Source organism: Stenella coeruleoalba (genome assembly GCF_951394435.1).
Source record: "Stenella coeruleoalba genome assembly, chromosome: 10".
In the NCBI taxonomy this organism is placed as follows: Eukaryota; Metazoa; Chordata; class Mammalia; order Artiodactyla; family Delphinidae; genus Stenella; species Stenella coeruleoalba.
The window spans coordinates 80,697,127-80,717,567 of record NC_137156.1 but is presented as its reverse complement, the minus strand read 5'-3'; the positions used below and the strand labels follow the sequence as shown (position 1 = coordinate 80,717,567).

Sequence of the window (20,441 nt, the reverse complement as noted above, 5' to 3'; positions counted from 1 at the left end):
CTGAGAAATTTTACACTTACCATCTGTGAACAGGAAACCGAAATTGGTATATCACACAAAACCTAAAATTCATCTCCTAAGCCTTACCACGGCGTAGCACGTGCATCTCCTTGAGTTACGCAGAAGGTTCAGCAGTGGCTACAGAATTAAGTTGGATTTGCCAAACTACGCCCCCTAGAGACAACTGCAAATTTCAGTTTTCACCAGACCCTTCCTAAAGTAAGTAATTCAGAGGATCAGGGCCCAAGAAAGGCTAGATTGGCTCAAAAGAAGCCCATTTTCGTATATGTGAGTGGAGATAGACAAAAGGACGGTGACATCACCACCGAGTCCTCATTTTCTTGTTCCCAGTGGCATTTGCCGGCAGCACTGAGAGGGCTTCTAAGAAGGTTCACCATGAGTGCAAATGAAATGAGAAGTCATGTAGCTCAGAATCTGAGAGTGGATAGGAATTTTGCTGGCTTCTTCAAAGGCTAAGCCACTCTTCCGCCCCCATGTGAGATGAGCTTCTTTTGGATGTAGGTTCAAATATCTTTTTTTTTTTTTTTTTTTTGCTGTACGCGGGCCTCTCACTGTTGTGTCCTCTCCCGTTGCGGAGCACAGGCTCAGCGGCCATGGCTCACGGGCCCAGCCGCTCCGCGGCATGTGGGATCTTCCCGGACTGGGGCACGAACCCGTGTCCCCTAGCATTGGCAGGTGGACTCTCAACCACTGCGCCACCAGGGAAGCCCCAAATATCTTTCTTTAAATCACATTTTTTTAAGAGTCCTGTTAAGTGGCTTTTTTGTTTCCCCCCCTTGCGGTACGCGGGCCTCTCACTGCTGTGGCCTCTCCCGTTGCGGAGCACAGGCTCCAGACGCGCAGGCTCAGCGGCCATGGCTCACGGGCCCAGCCGCTCCGCGGCATGTGGGATCTTCCCGGTCCGGGGCACGAACCCGTGTGCCCTGCATCGGCAGGCAGACTCTGAACCACTGCGTCACCAGGAAAGTCCTCCCTTTGCTTTCAGTTCTTCTTTTCCCACCCCCTGGAAGCTTATAAGCGTTGGCATTATATGGTAATTAGATGGTGATGCTGGGAAATAGGGACAGAGGACACACACACACACACACACACACACACACACGGCCCTATTACCTGGGCAGGCTGTCCTCCAGCCTTCTTCATGAAGAGGTGGGTGCTTCAGGGCTTCTAATTACAGGCTTTCTGCCTCCTACCACTCAGCCTTTGAGAACCCTCTCAGCAGGAACGCTGTACTCCAGGCATTCCATTCCACACACTGAATGACCTAATATAATTATTTGAAACTGAAAATCACTTTCAATTCAACAGGAGGATCTCAACCAGCTCCACCCTCCCTACCTTTTTGGAGTTACTAATTTAGACATTCCTTTACTGCATCCTGTCACAATCAGGCTTATCTAGTCTTCTGATGAGCTCCACTAGGGAAACTGTGCTAGCTTCGCTCTGGGAAACCCCTTATGTCAAATCCTTCTCCTGTGGCTGCCAAAAAAAAAAAAAAAAAAAAAAGACACAACAGTAAATGTGATGTGTTACTCTTTGGCTAATGCATTTCCACACCTTTGAGGGGAGGCCTGCTTCAGACCCTGGATGTGGATTTTATTGTCCTCTGCTTCTATAATTCATGGGCAAACATCATTTTAACATTATGTAAAGTGTTTCAAATAATTGCTTTTGGGCTTCCTCCTTGGGAGATGATTTGCTGTCCCAGGTAGTGATGTGCACATGCTGGGGGCTAACCCCAATGTCGTCAAATTGATTATTTCCCATGAATGCCCCACTTACTACTGCCACGCTTCACCTGAAATTAGAACTAAAATTCTATATAAATCAAAAGGAAGAGCTGAGCTGAAGTGACAGGTTCAAAGGGGGCTCTCCGGGAATTTTTTTTTTCTTGGCCCAGGGAGTTCACCTTTTTCAGGTTTTATCCTTGCCATAGAAGAGGTGAAGTATCTCCCGAAGTTCAAAAGGCATGCCTCTTGACCTTAAAAGTTTACAGAAGGCAAGTAGCATGGGGAGACCAAGATCTGGGACTCTGAACTTGTACTGACCTGAGACATTGCTCCAAGCACTTAGCTGGGTGACCTTTGGCTGTAACTTAACCTTTCTGAGCCTCATCCTTTTCATCTTTCAGAGTGAAGACAAAGGGTTGCATGATGGTGAGGTGGATCAGCTTTGGGGCTGGAGAGTAGGGCCCTTTTAAGGATAGCGGTTTTTTTAAGGGACCTTGAATGCTAAGCAAAGGTGTTTAGCTTTTTTTTTTCCTAAGGATTGGGGCCTATCTAGGTTTCCAGAAGAGTGAAGAGATGATTTGTATTAACCAAAGTGTCACAGTGGTGGGCTGGAACACCAGCACAGTACTTTCAAAACGGTCTGCACCAATATTTTTGGCTCATAATAGTCATTACTACAAGGGCAGATGCTATTTAATAACAGTTATTATAAATAAAATAATGATGATGAAGGTGATAATGATGGGAGGTTCCCCTTTGCTTTAGTCCTGCTATATTTTAAAGCAAACCCGACTCTCCTGTTGGACCCGCTTCTCTGCATCCATTTCCAAGGTTGCAACACTTAGTGGGCCCACGTTTCCTTGGCTACCCTGGGCCAAGACCACGTGACCTCCCCTCCCACGCTGGGTACCGAGAAAGCCCTATTTATCCCTTACCGCCACCCAGGCCCTGTGGATGGGGGCGGGCGGGAGGCCACTACTCCCCCGGGACCCAGCAGCGGCCCCTGAGTGTGAATAGCTGGCATTGACGCCGCTGCCGCCCAAGCGAGCGGGCTGGGGACGCCCTGGCAGTGCTTCTGCCTGCGGGCCCCATAAAAGGAGCAGCTGCCGCCGGGGCCGCTCAGATGCGCGGGGATGAGGCAAGAGGCGGCTGAGTGCGCTCCTGGGCTCCGGCCGTGACCGAGGCGGACCTTGGGGCCGCTCTGGGGGCCCGCAGGTAACGAGGGCGGGCGGGTTTTGTCCTTGGGCTTGCAAGTGACAGTAGGAGGAGGGGAGGGGCTGGAATCAGGGTGGCAGGAAGGAGACTGGGCAGGGATGAGGGAGAAGGGAAGCCTGGAAGACGGAAAGGAGGAGAAAAGGGAAGGAAGGAAAAGGGGAGGGAGGGAAGGAGGCAGGAAGGAGCCGCGCCAGGGAGCGGCTGGAACGCGCTGCACTTGCCTCCAGCTCAGGCGTTCAAGTTCCCCACCTCCGACCTCTCCCAGCCGCCAGGCCGGGCGCCGGGCGCATCCCTCCCTAAAAGGCTCGCGCGTCGCGCGCTCATCGCGGACGCTCAGCCATGTTTTCTGGGCGAGCGTATCCGCCGGCACAGCTGAGCGGCAAGGCCCGCCTGCGGGGACAGCCTTGGCTGCGGCGTGGGGACAGGTGGAAGGGGACGAGAGCGGCTGGTCTGCTCCAGGCTCGCGCTGCTTAGGGCAGGGGCCCGCTGGAGGATGCTTTACTTTGCCTCCAGTGGGGTAAAACCCCGGGTGCGCCCCACCCCCGCCGCCAGCCGTTCCCGCCGTCCCCACTTCACTGGCCTGCTGCCACTTAATGAACTGTCGGGTCCCCCGCCCTGTTCTCCTTCCCCAGCCTCTCCAGGAGCCTGTATTTTGAGCTTCTTTTAGAGTGTTGTTTGCATAAAACTGGGCTCAGCTGGAGAAAATGGAGAGGGACTGAAAAGGAGGAGGTCCTTTTGTGCGGAGCCCCATTGTAGAGACGTCTTTCTCCCCAAACCCTGAGCCGTTGGAGGTCCCCAACACAGAAGGAGGGATGCTGAGGCATCCCAGACCTCCTTGGCTTTTCGTATGTCAAGTGCCCCTCTCCTCCCCTATTGGGATTCTTCATCTGTGGGTAAAAGGTCGCTCTGAAGCTGTGAGGGCTCCATATCACCTGGGATGCCCCCAGACACCCCGTGGCTCTAGTTTCCATGGCTTCGCTGCCCACTCACAGTAAATGCAACTCTTGGCAGTCCTGCCTGTCTGCCAAGTTTCTTCCTCCAGCCCAAAGCAGATCCACATCAGTGGGCTGTGAATTCTCAGCAGGGTTGGGTGGTTATTAGAGACCTTTGCTTGAGGAGCTCTTGGATGGGAGTTGGGTAATTCCTCAATGACTCCAGTGACATCTCAGCTGAATGTTGTCCTTAATTTTCTCCTAATAATGAAGCTTCAGAGTTGGCCTTTTCTGCAACATGTGGTGTGTTTCAACCCGAGGCTGCACCCTGTGGTAGTCTTGTGCTGGTTTATACGTGGGATAGAACATATGTGATTGTAGGTCTATTATAGAATGAATATAGGCAGTGTAACCACAGCAGTGAGCTGTCTAGAGAGAGAATCTAAGCACTGACCAGACACTGTTCTCAGCCCTTCACATATATTATCCTGTTTGATACGTACAGCTACCAAGAATCTCTAGTTAATAAACAGACACATCGAGAGATTAATTTGTCCTATGTCCACAGCAACTAGATGACTGTGCTGGAGGTTGAATCTAGGCAGTATTAGTCCGGAGCTCCTGCCCTTAGCTCTGCATCTTTGCGAAGGTGGGCAGTATAAACCTGTGCGTGGCATCATCATTCTGAGGTACGAAGAGGTGGATAAAAGAAGACTAACTGTAAAGTTAGGTCGATTAGGGTTGAATCTTGGATTCAACATTTATAGAATTTGTGAGTTAACCTTTATCAATCCTACATGGTATGTTGTACAGTAATTTAAAATGCCTAGCACATAATTTATAAAGTTATTACATGTATTTTGTAATTGCAAGAGCACAGTGTCATAACCAGTTACAGATTTTAAAGCCGAGGTTGTCTGTTTTTATGTTCAGCCCTGTCGCTTAGGGGCTGAATAAACTAGGCAAAATACTTGAACCTCTCTAAGCCTCTGTTTTCACATGTGTAAAGTGGGTTGTTCTGCAACCGAATGGGAGACATACTTAAAACCGTTAGCACAGGGCCAGCGTACATAGTGCTCAAGAAACGTTGCGGTCGGGGTTTGTTTGGTTCGGTCTGGTTGGTTTTGTTGTTGTTGTTGTTGGTAAATCAGTGCAGCTTCCTGTATTGGGTTTGTTTTTGTTTCGTCATTCCTGGATTAGTGTGGTTCAGCAATTACTCTTTGGACTGCAGTGCATCACAGACCCCCTACAAGTGTGCACGCACATGCACACACACATCACATGCACACACCACACAGCCTAGAACATCCACATTTGAAATTACAAGGACTGAGTGAATTCTGCCTTGTTCAGTAAGAACTCTGTTTCTCTTGGCAAAGCAGTCACTGACTTTTAAGGGTTAGGGAAGCTTCAAAGTTAATTTTAAAGCTGTCTGAAAACCAGCTGGAATAATTAGCCCCACGCCTAACAGTTGCATGGGGGAAAAATGGATTGATGATGACATTTGCTTTCTTAGTAGGCTCTGAAAAACTGTAACATATTCTGCTAAACTGTTACAGATAATCAACTGGAATCTTAACTTAGTTAAACAATTCTAAAAGAATATCTTCTACCATGTGGTTTTATAGATGTTGGTTAAATGAAAAGAACTCAGTGAACGAAACTTCAAAATACAGTGTTGACATAGATTAACATGTTCTAAACAGCTGTTTAGAGTTTAGCCCAGATATTTGTTTATAAATGAAGAGGATGCTGTAAGATCAACATTTCTAAAGAAGAATGTGTTAACTAGACAATGACCTAAAAGCCCATCAATAAGGAGCTGGTTAAAGAAATTGTAGCATGTACTTACAGTGGGTGAATATACCCCATTGAAAGAATGAGGTGTGGTTTATATGCTGATATATAGAATGGACCATTGCAGTACCAATTCCATGAGTTCAAAAATTTCGTCTATTTTGATCTAATCTCTAGCACCTCCTAGAGCAGCGCTTGCTGAATAATAGTTACTTAGTAAATCATTGAATGAATGAGTGAATATTGTTCAATGAGACAAAGCAAGGTACTGAGCAGTGTTCATAGTTCATTGCCACATGTGTTTTTAAATGAGTGAATATAGGTTTGTGTGCATGTGTATAGAAAACAGTGGTTGTCTCTGGGGAGGAACTGAAGGGCTGGGGGTAGGAGGGAGTTTTTGTGTTTGCTGGTTGGTTGTTTTTTTTGTTGTTTTGCTTTTTTAACCCTACCCCATTATGTCTATGTACTAGTTAAAAACAAAAAATTGAGAGGACCTGATTTCCCTGAGTTTGGTCTTAATTTTTATTTTGTGTAACTCACCCTTCTGTTACCCCTTTACTATAGGCTATTTAATTTCTTTGCCTTATTGAAATACCTGCAACCCTTTGATAAGATGATAAGCATGGACTGTTTTAGAGGGGTGCCTTCCGAATGGAATCCCTGTATAGTAAACGGTGCATTGTCCTGCCTAGGAGGTTGCTCATGCGAAGCCCCTTCTTTTCTCCACTAGAGAAGGCTTTGTGGACCTCCGTGCCTTACACAGACCATGGTCCCTCTCAGGAACTCCATAGATTATTTTCTAATGAATAGGTATCTAAAGTATGAGTCACGTAAGAATTTATAATTTCATAGCAAAAAGGGCAAGTCTCAAATTAATCAATTTTTGCTTCAAGACAGGTAATTCCTAGTCTTTTTTTTTTTTTTTTTTTTGGCGGTACGCGGGCCTCTCACTGCTGTGGCCTCTCCCGTTGCGGAGCACAGGCTCCGGACGCGCAGGACCAGCAGCCATGGCTCACGGGCCCAGCCGCTCTGCGGCATGCGGGATCTTCCCGGACCGGGGCATGAACCCGTGTCCCCTGTATCGGCAGGCGGACTCTCAACCACCGCGCCACCAGGGAAGCCCTAGTCTTTGAAAAGCACCTTACATATACTTCCAGAATTCTGACCACTTAAGTAGATCTTTAGGGAGGTGGTGTCCAAAGTGCAAGGTGACCCATGAGAATACAGGAAGAAACCATCAAGAGTTCTTTATTTTTAATATCGTTTATAGCCCCAAATGTTAACAGCATGTGGTGCTTGCTTTCTCTCATTGTTTCCTTTTGTTTTGGCTGAACCATTCAGAGTTTGTTGCCCACATTATGCCTTATGCTGTCTCACCTTTGCCCACTTTTTTCTTCAGTCCTTAAGTTGTTTTTTTTTTTTTACTGTATTTGGGGATAGGTGTTACACTTCTTTCTTTCTTACGGATTTTTAAAGAGAGACGTTAGAGTTGGGAAGAAACAGATATTTAAAAGTTGTTTCTGAATTTTTAGTGTGTATCCATTTCAAAGATTTGGGTCTTCATTTCTACCATCCTTAACCACCTTGGTAGACCAAAACTAACGCACAAGTTTCTGTTGCTGCCTTCTAAAAGAATACTGATTCTTATGTCTTGCACGAGATTGATACAGGTGACAATGAAGGTGAAGACGTGAGCAGTGTATTAGTATGTATAAGGCACACTCACGTGTATCACTTAATTTACGAAATAACCCCATCAAGTTTGCATTGTGCTTGTTATCCAAGATAACATTCATCACACTGCCTTTTCCTCGATATTTTTAACAGCATATCTATTCCTTGACATTCCGGAGCTGGCCTGCTGCCGTCAGCGAGGCCTTCCTGATGAATCAGGACGAGACCACTCATAATCATGTCTTCGCATGGAGGGAAACGTAAAAATTGTCCAGACCGCAAAAATGACCATACGTCCTCTCCTCCTCATTAATATGACTCATCGCTGCTTCGTGATTTGTGCAGTTACAGATGTAGCGTTCTGGATAGGATTTATTTGAATACGCAAACAGAGAATTGTCTCCCCTTTTTAACAGCATCCAGTTTGGAAGGAACCCTCGCTTCCTTGAACCTTCCCTCAGATCTCCCGAAGTCACCTGACTCATGCCCAGGTGCCTCATGACGAAAAGCCCTTGGCCACACCTTCACTGTCTCCCCCACCCTGCCCCATTGCCCATAGTGTGCCTTCTTCCTGTTGCAATGAGTAATAAACCACTGGTTCAACTCTAAGTATGTTTCTGGTGATCTTGGAAGCATTTGCTATTGAGCTGTTTACAAACAGAAGAACGTTTCAGAGGTGTTTGAGTAAAGTACAGCATTTTGTCCGTAAAACAGTAATTACTCATTATAGAGCATCTGAAAAGTACACAAAGGTATCAAGAATAAAAGTCTTATTAATTTCATAAGCAGGAATAATCATTGTGAACACTCAACTATATTTCCTCTGTATATTTCTACGTCTACTTCTACAGCTTTCTCTCCATATAAATACATACTCTCTCCTTCCCTCTATGTATATATACGTATATATACACATACATATGTGCATATACATTTATGCGCGCACACACACACACAACTTGGATAATTGGGATTATTCTATATATGTAGTTTTGTATCCTGCTGTTTTTCATTTAACATATCATGAAAATTTCCTTACTTTCCCCAATTACATATTTTTTATTAAATAGTGTCTTGTCATATGACACTAGACAGTTGCTTGTTCATTGTCCTAAGTAAAATCATCAGTTTTTCTTTTTTTACCTAGCTATGAGAGACATCTTCATGTTTCAATGTATGTTCAGATTTCTGTTTATTTCTTTAGGATAGTTTTCCTTAGGAAGGTGTGTACTTTAAAGAAATTCTGCATATCTGTTGTCTAATTATTTTTCCCCCAGAATTGTTGGTTCTTGTACTGCCCAGAGATTTGGTAACAGTTGGACATCAGGGCTGGCTGCACCACAGGGAGCCCTGAAGTCCTCTTTCATCCCTGCTGCTGCTCTGAGCATCTGCTTCCTCCATCCCTCTTTCCACAGACTGGTTGTTGCGTTTTACCAACCTGGCTGCATTTGCTTTTGCCACATGGAAGGAGGGAGAGGGGCACTTCCCAGTGAAGGAGGAATTGATGTGCCCCAGTGTATAGGAACTGTAGTCTTCTAAAATCTCTTTAAGGGCAGGATCTGGATAATCATTAGCTCAGTGCCTAGCAGGCAGCACTATAAAATGTGCTGTCCAGTGAATATTTGTTGCCTAAGTAGATGATAAACCTGTTTCAGACTTAAAGCAACCTGCAATATTAAAAATCCTTTTAATCAAATATATCCTTCTCCTTGGAACAAATATATAAAATTTATAACCTTTACATTTTTTGAGATAATGTTTTTACCTCTTTTTTTTTTTTTTTTTTTTTTTTTTGCGGTACGTGGGCCTCTCACTTCTGTGGCCTCTCCCGTTGCGGAGCACAGGCTCCGGACGCGCAGGCTCAGCGGCCATGGCTCACGGGCCCAGCTGCTCCGCGGCATGTGGGATCTTCCCGGACCGGGGCACGAACCCATGTCCCCTGCATTGGCAGGCGGACTCTCAACCGCTGCACCACCAAGGAAGCCCCCTGCCTATAAATATTTTGTCTTCCATGTAACAGGGAACCCTCAGTATTCTGAGCTGATCTATGTGTTTTTAAATAAGTATTTTTATTTTTTAGCTTACAGAAGGTCTTTTTTTTTCAAGTCAGTGTGAGTTGGTACTTCATTGTAGTTTTGATTTGCATTTCTCTTTTTTTTTTTTTTTTTGCAGTATGTGGGCCTCTCACTGCTGTGGCCTCTCCCGCTGCGGAGCACAGGCTCCGGACGCGCAGGTTCAGCGGCCATGGCTCACGGGCCCAGCCGCTCCGCGGCATGTGGGATCTTCCCGGACCGGGGCACGAACCCGTGTCCCCTGCATCGGCAGGCAGACTCTCAACCACTGTGCCACCATGGAAGCCCCTTTACCTCATTTTTTGAGGTAATATTATGAGTACCGGCGGTATAGCAGTGAGCTCAACCAACCTTACATTATGGAATGTAGATACAGAAAATAAACCCCCAATAAACGCAAAATGCCAGGGAGTGATACATGTTTTGATGCAAAATAATAAAGCAGGGTGAGGAGATTAAACACAGTAAGTCCTTCCCTTACTAAACTGAACTTTCCTTGGTTTCAGTTACCCGAGGTCAGCCGCAGTTCAGAAATGTCAAATGGAAAATTCCAGATGTAAACAATCCAAAAGTTTTAAATTGTGCACCGTTCTGAGTTGCATGATGAAACCTCAGGCCATCCTGCTCTGTCCCACCTGGACGTGAATCATCTCTTTGTCGAGTGTGTCCTGCCCGTTGGTCACTTAGTAACCATCTCGATTATCAGATTGGCTGTCCTGGTATCACAGTGCTTGTGTTCAAGTGACCCATGTTTTACTCAATAATGGCCCCAAAGCACAAGAGTAGTGATGCTGACAGTTCAGATTTGCCAAGAAGCAAATCTGAACTGATTTTCCCTTCCCTGAAGGGAAAAGGTAAAAGTTCTCGACTTCATAAGGAAAGAAAGAAAATAATATCCTGAGGTTGCTAAGATCTACAGGAAGAGCAAATCTTCTATCCGGTGAAATTGTGAAGAATGAAAAATAAATGCATGTCACACCTCATACTCTAAAAGTTATGGCCACAGCTCATAAGTGCTTAGTTAAGATGGGAAAAGGTGTGAAATTTGTACAGTAAGATATTTTGAGAGACCACATTCACGTAATGCTTATTACAGTATATTATCATAGTTGTTCTACTTTTTAACTAGTTATTGTTGTGAATCTCTTACTTTGTCTAATTTGTAAGTTAAACTTTGTCATAGGTATGTATGATTTAAGAAAAACATAGTATATATAGGGTCCTGTACTTTCTGCAGTTTTAGGCATCCACTGAGGGTGTTGAAAGGTATCCTCCTTGGATAAGTAGGGACTACTGTAAAGGGATTTGTAGTTCTTTGGGGGTAGAGTGGTCTAGGAAGGCAAGTATAAATTAAGACTCTCCTATTTTTTGGTTGTGATAGGTGATCTAGAATATTCATCATACCTTAGATGCTACTGAACGTCTACTAGTTGTCACTGTGTGTGCTTTATGACTCTCCCTTTGAGCACATCTTGGTGACAAGCACTTTCCATACGTTATTTAATCTATTTCCCACTGCTCTTATGAGAGAGCTCTTATGCCTTTTTTAAGTATATGGCGGAGCAAGAGAGGTTAAGTTACTGGCCTAAGTTCCCATGGCTCCTAAGTAGCAGAGCTGTACTCAAATCCAGACTTGAAAGCCCTTTAAAACCCAAGGCTAAGAGTCTAGAGTTAGTCCTTCTCTGGTTCCTGAGGCTCAGAAAGAAAAAGTCCTTGTGGTCAAAACCACTGGTGAAAGGTTAATTAGAAACCATTGGTATGTAAACTATTTATATTGATGACAGACTGCTTTTGTTTCCAGAGAGTGGGTACAGGCACGGGTCTCTCTTCATATGCTAACTAGTTGTACACAAGCTGATAAAGTACTGAGGAAGCCAGCTCTCTTTGTGTCTAGGAATAGCATGGCAAGGTTTGCTCTGCTTTTGATCCGAGTTGTGCTGTAGTGAGTTATTTAACATATGTTTCCTTACACCCCCGTTATTGAGCACATATGCTTTGGCCCACGATCACAAATGCGGGTACAGGTTAAAAGGACACAGAAGTCTTTTTTGGTTGTTGTTTTTGTTCTCTGGAGATGTTCTCTGGAGAGAATGGGGATATCCATTTCAGATGGCCCCTTGGCAATAGTGGGTGGGAGAGACTTTTCTGTTGGACGGTAGTTGGTGTGTGTGTCTTGTTTCACAAAAGAAAAATATGGAGGACCAAATGGAGAGAAAGTGGCTGCTCTGGGTCTGGCCGCTGCTCTTCATATCCATCTGGTTCTGACGTGAATCTTGCTCAGTGAGACTTAGATGATAGGGCAGTGTCTAGTGGATCTTACCAATTGAAGAGAATTACATTGAGGCTGTAATTAATTTTTCAGCTCAGTTACATACTTCTCTTGATAGCCCTAATATTTTCTTTTCCAGATTTCAAAGAGCTTTGGTAATTTTACAGTTAAACCCAGCCTAACTTGGGATGAATCTACTTGTAGGAGATTTCTGGAAGTGTGTATTTCTTTCAGAAAATGCTTAACACAAGACAAACATTTTTGGATGAGAGAGGGAGAGAGACCAGTGTCGCACTGCACTAAAAGTGTGACGTGTACTTTTCAGTCTGGCCTAGCATTTTCCTGTTGAGTCTATCCTATTTAAAGGATTATTCTTAGCTAAGTCAGTTTGTTGACTATATTGAGAGTTTAGTGGCCTTGAGGCCATTGCTTTCCTGAAACCCATAATTCTGCCCTCTGGTTTTGTTCTTATGCTTCAACCTGCATGCTATGGGAAATGGCAGAGGTAGATTCAGCATTGTGTTTACGTTTAACTTCATTCTCTGCCTCTTTTTAAAAAAAAATAATTTATTTTTGGCTGCGTTGGGTCTTCGTTGTTGCACACGGGCTTTGTCTAGTTGCGGCAAGCGGGGGCTCTTCTTCGTTGCGGTGCGCAGGCTTCTCACTGAGGTGGCTTCTCTTGTTGTGGAGCACAGGCTCTAGGCGCGTGGGCTTCAGTCGTTGCTGCATGTGGGCTCAGTAGTTGTGACTTGCCGGCTCTAGAGCGCAGGCTCAGTAGTTGCGGTGCACGGGCTTAGTTGCTGCACGGCATATGGGATCTTCCCGTACCAGGCCTCGAACCCGTGTCCCCTGCATTGGCAGGCGGATTCTTAACCACTGCGCCACCAGGGAAGTCCCCATTCTCTGTCTCTTTAAACATATGCTTTTCAAGAGCTTTGGGGAGAACATGGAATCCTAATTTTTTTTTTTTTTTGCGGTACGCGGGCCTCTCATTGTTGTGGCCTCTCCCGTTGTGGAGCACAGGCTCCGGACGCGCAGGCTCAGCGGCCATGGCTCACGGGCCCAGCCGCTCCGCGGCATGTGGGATTTTCCCGGACCGGGGCACGAACCCGTGTCCCCCGCATCGGCAGGCGGACTCTCAACCACTGCGCCACCAGGGAAGCCCTGGAATCCTAATTTGACTACTAGTTTAACAGTGATTGTTTCTAGTGATTCTTCAGTGTAAAGAGAAAGATGGGAAGGTTATTTTGGAAATACGTGAATCCAATACTGAGCTCCTGATCTTTGCTTTTATTGCAAGATGTCTGCAGGTCCTCAAGACTCTTGTTCAGAAAACATCCTTTTCCCTGCCCTCCTTTCCTTCCTTTCTCCTTCTCACAATCATTTATTGAACATGAAACTGTGAGGAGATAAAAGTGCGTAAGTTTACTTTCTTGAACATGGACTGTTGAGCAGGAGAGACAAAGGAACATGTAACAGTAGTCCAGTGTGACACGCCACACAATGCCATATCACAGGAAAAATGCAAAGGGAGCACAGAGAAGGGAGTGGTTGTTTCGGCTTGTGAGTGTTGAAGATGGTTACCACAGAAAAATGGGCTTTGTAGTATCAGTAGTTTTCCAGACAAAGTAAGGAGGAAGGATCTTGTAAGCAGAGATAATGTCATGAGCAAAGCCATGTTGACATAAATGTGCATGGTCTTTTCATGAGCAATCGATAGAGGAGGGTATCTAACATTTAAATGCATGGAATGAATGGTGGATGATGGCAGATGAGGTTAAAGGAAGTTGGTTGGGTTATATTGTGAAGGATCTAAGTGTTGCAAACCTGTGCTAATCCTCAGTAACACCCATGTTTCACTTAGAACTCTTTTCCATTACCATAGTCAGAATCTGAAGTTAATACTGACTTAAACAGAAAAGAGAATTTATTGGCTTATCTAATGAAAAATCAAAAGATATCCTGCCTTCAGGCACGGCTGGATCCAGGTACCCAGAGTTTGTTGTCATGAATCTGCCCTGTCTCAGCTCTGCTCTGTGCTGTGTTAGTTGAATTCACAGGCTCATCTCTGGTGGGCGTGACATTGTTCTTCGCATCTGTAGTCTCTCATCCTTGCATCTGTAGACTCTCATCCTTGCAGCTTAGCAGCCTCCCTGAAAAGCGAGTTTCTTTTTCTAAATGGTTACAATCAGAGTCCTGAGATTGAGTCCAGTTGGATTAACTTGCGTTATATGACCACTGCTGAACACTTTGGCTAGAGAATAGACCACACTGATAGCTAGGTCAGGGTCACACACGTGACTGCAGTAAAATGGGGAATGGAGACTAGATAGACCGAAACAGTACATTTCCAATACAAATTCTACTCTACCGATTAAAAGGATTCTCTCCTTTGGAAAGACCCTGGAATCCTTTCTGATGCATTTTACCTTCATAACTGTTGTAAGGGGGCCAGTCAGAAGTCTCACCATCCTTTTTGCAAAAGTCCCTAGGAAGGATAAGATGTAATAACATTTTCACTGTTGTCTTTAAAAAAACATCGTATTGCATTAGCAGATCATTTTTTTCCCCATTCATATTATCCAGTATAGGGTTCCTGAGAACCTGAGAACCTCCTATGTGGGAAGTACTAGAAGTTAGGAACTTACAATGTGCTAAGAGTTATTACACAAAGATGAATTTTACCTTCACAGAACTTACAGCTTGTTAGAGGAGATAAGATTAAGACAAAAATAATAATAATAAATAGTGAAGTGTGAGTGTATATAAAAAACAAAATCAAAATCTATTAGGAAAAGCATATAAATAATACAGTCCATCCATGCCAGTTGCCTTTTAACACTGTGGGTAAAAGCCCCAGAGTGAGCAGAAATTGAGGCATGAATCAGCCTTTTTCATTTGTTTTCAGTTTCCATGTGCCCCTTACGGTGTGAGCATCTCACCAAGTGGGTGTGAATCTAGTTCTTTTATGGTTGTTTTTTTTTAAAAAAATTAAACATGGTCCTTGAATCCAGGCCAGCTTCCTCAGCTGCTGTTTAACCAAAGAAGTAGCAGTGAAGGGTGATTTTGTGTAAGCTGCCAATAAAAAAATATTGAGGCGTCCCAATTAAGAAAGAGATTACCTAACTGATCTGTATTTTAAGAAATATTAATTTTCACTTTGCCAAAATACAGCCCTTCTCTGTTTTTCTTTGAATCATCCCTCGTAGTCAAATGCATAAAATAGCTTTCAGCTGAATGAATGATGGTATTTGCATGTCATTGATAGTTTCATCCCATTGAAAGAGAAAGAAACTGAATATTTGGGTTACTTTCTGGATTTAAAAGATTACCATGTTCATTTTCCTGGTGTGAAACATACCTGTATACTCTCATAGAAATACACATTAGGTATATTCTTACAGATCCTATTTCAACACTCCCTGCCCTTTTCCTTTGAGCATAAACTTCACTCCTAGGGACTGGTGGGATCAATCTCTACAGCTTCTTTCCTCCTGTTCCCTTTGCCGTCTCTGGCGCATTGCCTGTACCCAGAAGCATATGTCAGAGCTGCAAGAGAGGAGCCATCTATCTCATCTAGTTCACCTGCCTTTTTTTTTTTTTTTTTTTTACGGGACAGGAAAGTGAGGTTGTTAAGCTTCCTCCAAGTTAATGATCTTCTCTTGATGCAGATCTTCCCTTTGAAGAGTTGTTCATGCACCAGGCTTTTAGGAAAGGGGAAAATTATTTTAATGACCTGGCCTTAGAAATATCCACTATCATCTGTCTTCCTTTTCATCTTTCAACTCCTTTTCAAATTCATGGTCAGGAATGACGGTAAAATCTCTTGGGGAACAAGAACAGCCCTGTAAAGGAGCTGACCTGGGCTGACATCTCCTACCAGCCGTATTGGGTTTTGCCAGGGTTATTTTTTCCCTTGGCTGTCTAATTTCTCCCTAATTGCAGGGCCATATGGTGCCTTGTCCCCCATGTGGAGAGTTGGCATTTCCCCTTCAATCTCTGTCCTTCCTGCTGCACAAATTACCTGCCATGGTGATGGGGTTGCTTCTGCACCTTAAAAATCAGAGCTGAATGCTCCTTTCAATGGTCTAGATTGGTGACCAGAAATGAAAAACTATACAAGAAATAGTGAAATGAGGCTGAGTTTCGGAGGCAATCAGATTTGGGTTCCAATTCTGGCTCACTCTTGCTGTCATTGTCATCATTCTCACTGACATCACAGTGAACATTTGTGGCAGGCACTGTGGTCTTATTTCCTGGTCTCATTTACTTGTCACCTTAGCTTTCGTGGAACTGAGGCTTGGAATGGTTATTGAGACACTTGCCCACATCACATGGTTTGGGCAAGTTTCAGACTCTGGTCCTTCTCTTTCCAAATCCCACACTCTTAACCAACAGTTCCTTTTAATGCTAAAATATTATCTAATATTAAATTGTGCTTTTATCCTGTATTCTGTGTCATAACATTATCTGGAAATAGGACCATTAGTGCTCATTTTTTGAACAAATATCCTGTCAGCATTTACACAAGTGATAAAAGCTTTCACAAGCAATCTTAGATAGTAGTGGCCAATCTCAGATTAGATGGATATTATAGGTGGGATGATTTCACAAGACTTTGTAGACTTAATTTTCAAGGCTTCCACCTTGCATTGAATTAGATCAAGAAACCATCTTAACCACGAGGATAGTTCCTTATTCAAATGTGCAGAACATGTTTTGATGGGGGTGATCTATTTGGAGTTGTCGCTTGTGGGAATATTTGGTCTCATTAAAAGCACTTGGTAAAATCCTGCTTGTTCCTATTCTCAGGGGGTAATCAAAGTCTTTGAATTCTGGAAACTGATTTTGAAGGGAGGATGGAGCAATGACAGAGTTTTTCAATAATTTGGGTGTTCTGTGACATTTTGAAGCTGTGTTTTGGAAGGTGTCCATATTTTGTGATAGTGAAAACACTAAAGTAATGATTGCAGTGTTTTTCAAAACTTGGTCCAAAAATGAAAATAATGGCTAAAGTCTAAGCTTCTTTCTAAGTATACACAGAGCAAAAGTTACCATCAACTTACCACATACTCCCTGAATATTTAATGGTGTGGTAAGAAATGGGGAAAACATTATTGTCATACTGTGAAGTCCCTGGAGACAGTGATCATGCCTCATCTATCTTTGTTTCTCCAGTGTCTGTACCCCGTAGGTGCTTAATAAATGTTCAACTGAATTAAATCCACTAATTAGAGATGAAAAAGTCACCCAGTATTTGGAGGAGGCACAAAACAAGGCCATTCCTACACATCATAGATCAGTCAGTCAAAAGATAAGTATTGCATTCCTTTCGTGGTCCAGGAGCTGTTCTAAATGCCAGGGTTGGGAGTGGGTATTATACAAGACACCCCCCCCTACCCCCAAAAAGCTTACTTTTGGTGAAAGGAGACAGAAATTTTAAAAGTTAACAATATCTTGTGCTATCAAGTGCTACAAAGAAGAAAGCATGGAGCATGTGCTGGAGACACTGGGAGACAGAGAAGGGTCCTGGTGAACCTGGGTGGTCACGGAAGGCTCCCTAAGGTGGTGCCATTTGAGGGAAGACTTGACCAATGAGGAAGAGGCAGCCATGCAGGGATATGTGGGGAAGATCATTATGCAAAGAAACGGGGGAGAGAGCTCAAGGTGGCTTAAACAGGGTAAGAGTGCATTGTGTTTCTCCCTCACATTAGCAATGCAGAGGTGAGTGACCTAGAGCTGATAACGCAGCTTGATGGTTGCGGGGATTCACATTCCTTCTGAGTTCTTGATTTGCCCTCCTCAGCTTTTGGTTTCTTCTGTCTTGATGCTTTGCAGTTTTTCAACTTCGCGCTCCAAAATGGCTATCCAACCCGAGCTGCCGTATTTGTACTACAGCCGGTCTGACCCAGGAAGCACTAAAGGGAGATGCGCCTTCTTGATTTCAGGTCTTTTCCTGAAAGTTGCCCATAGTATTAATGTTTCTGCTTAGATTTTATTGGCTAGAATGTAGTTCTCTATCTAAATCTAGCCACAAGGCAGTCTAGAAGTGTAGTCTCTATTCTAAGACACCATGTGGCCATGAGAAATTGGGAGTTTTGTTACCTAGGAAGAATGGGAGATGGATGTTGGAGATCAAGTAGTGATCCCTGCCACAAACAGCAAGCGCGAAAGCTTTTCCATGTTCAAAGCCACTGTGGCTGGGAATTAGTGGAAAGAGAGTGGAGGCAGATGGGGTTAGACAGGAAAGCAGGAGTGAGATCATACAGGACTATTAGGCTATTGCTAAGAGCTTAAAAATTTTTTTTGTTCTCAGTGGGAAACCATTGGAGTAGGAGGTGAGATGATTGGATTTAGGTTCTAGAAGGTGTAGTTTGACTACTATGGAAAATGAACTGTAGGAGGGCAAGTTCCCATAAATCTGCAAATCCTCTGTAGGAACAGAGACATGTGATAGGAGGATTTGCAGATTTATGGGAATTAATGGTGGTGGTGGGTTATACTAGAGCTGTTGGCAGTTGAAAGAGCCAGAAGAGGTCAGGTTTAGAGTACATGTTGGAGGTGGGTGTAAAAGAAGGAAAGTAGTAATAGCTAATTATTTACTGAAAACTTGTAATGCACTGTGCACCAACTGAAACCCTTTAGTATATCGACTCACTCATTTAATCCTCGCAGTAACTGTGCTATAGGCGGTATTTATGCTCATTTTACAGATAAGAACCCTGAAGTATGGGTAGGTCAGGTAACTTGCCCAAGGTCATTTGGCTGGAAGCTGGAGGAGCCAGGATTCAAGCCTGGCAATCTGGCCCCAGGACATCTGCTCTTAACGCTGCTGTCTACCACCTGAGGATGATGCCTGAGTGCTTCCCCCCATCCATGGGGTACACTGTGGTTCCTTTATTGAGACGGATGGGGAATTTGGGGCTGGAGAGCAAATCTATAGTAGTTTAGTTTGGGCCATGTTAATTTTAGTAAGATTATTAATAACTTTTACTTTGGAAATAGTTTGACTCACATGAAGCTGCAAACATAGCAGAGAGTTTTGTGTACCCTTCCCCCGGCTTCCTCCAATAATAATTTCTTAGGCATGTGCTGTATTAATTCTGAGATGATGTCTTAGAGATCCAAGTGGAGATTTCACGTAATAGGCAAGTTAGATAATAGGCAAGTCTGCAGAGTTCAGACTGCAACTCCAGCTATAAATTTGAGATTCATCAGTATGTAGATGGAGAACCATGGGTCTGGATTGGATCAGTTAGAGTTGATTTTCCCAGAGATTTCAGTGTGCCCTAAGAGGGTTTAGTGTAAGAGGAGAGATTTAGCTTAGACTTGGAACCTGCTTACTAATGGTAAGAGGTACCCTTGATTGCACTGTGTGTCGGGCACTTAGTTAAGTACTTCACATGGATTATGTCGTTCACTTCTCTTGGCAACTCGAAGGCATGGCGATTATTGTCCTTGTTTCTTAGATGGGCAAATAGAAGCTTCTGGGGACTGTAGAGAGTAACATGGCCAGTAGAGATTCCAGCAGTGGGCTGTCTCCAAACCTGTATTTTTAACCTCCGTGCCATACCATTTGGAGGAGTTTTATGATGAAGGGAGAAATCAAGATCAGTCCTAGCACTTGCCTAATTCAACAACATGGGTGAATTCGTAACAGGTATTCAGAAAGTGAAATTCAAGGTAGCACTCTGAGCACTGAAGTATACCCTTCTTTATTTTAACCTTGAATATTGATTATGGGATAATTTTCCTTCAGGTGCTCCCTTTGTCTTTGCTCTGTGCAAGGTACTGCTTCATTCATTCATTCAGCAAACATTTATGGAACAACTAATATGAGCTAGGAACTCTTCTAGGTCTAAAGGTAATACTTAAGCAGGTGGGTATGGAGAAGACATATAACGTCATTTAAGAGATTACAAATGTGAAGGTGGGAGCTGGTCAAACTCAGTTAATGATGGAAAAGGGAACAGGAAAGGCCTTAACTGAACAAGTATAGGAAAGCATTACTACAGAAGTTACATGCTGTGTGTATGTGTGTGTTTAGTGTAACTACCTATTAATTGTATCTACGTATGTGTTATATGTGTGTATACGTACGTATGTATGTTTTGTGTTTTATGTATGTATGTATATGTTTCATATGTATGTATATATGTTTAAAATATTTAAAACCTACTCCTAGGTGTATACTCAAAATATTGAAAACAGACGTTCAAACAAAAACTTGTACATGAATGTTCATGGTAGCACGCTCTTCATAATAGCCAAAAGGTGGAAACAACCCAGATGTCCATCAACTGATAAGTAGATAAAAATGTCGTATATCCATATAACAGAATATTACTCAGGCATGAAAAGGAATGAATTACTGACACATGCTACAATATAAATGAACCTTGAAAACTTTATGCTCAGTGCAAGAAGCTGGACACAAAAGGCCTCATATTGTATGGTTCCATTTATATGCAGTGTCCAGGACAGGCAAATCCATAGTAGTTACCGGGAGCCGGGGTGGAGGGGAATAGGAGTGAATGCTTAATGGGGATGGAGTTTCCATTTGAGGCAATGAAAGTGTTTTGGAACCAGATAATGAAGATGGTTGCACAGCATTGTGAACGTACTAAATGCCAGTACATTTATACAGTGTAGAACGGTTTGAATGGTGGATCGTATGTTTTTTCTCTTTTACCTCTATAAAAAAAAGTATTCACAACCTTTCACTTTTAAA

At 43.6% G+C, this 20,441-nt stretch overlaps 1 protein-coding gene across 20 annotated transcripts in view; it reads left to right on the top strand.

Annotated features, from left to right (window-relative positions):
* MAGI1 (membrane associated guanylate kinase, WW and PDZ domain containing 1) overlaps nt 1-20,441 on the top strand; it is a 618,838-nt gene that overhangs the window by 428,342 nt on the left and 170,055 nt on the right. The window contains exon 1 of one of the 20 annotated variants that reach the window (XM_079934997.1): nt 2,949-2,966. The exons of the other annotated variants lie outside the window; for them this stretch is intronic. The gene's annotated coding sequence lies outside the window, so the exon portion shown is untranslated. Of the gene's footprint in view, nt 1-2,948; nt 2,967-20,441 lie in introns of those variants that run through there. 20 annotated transcript variants of the gene reach the window in all.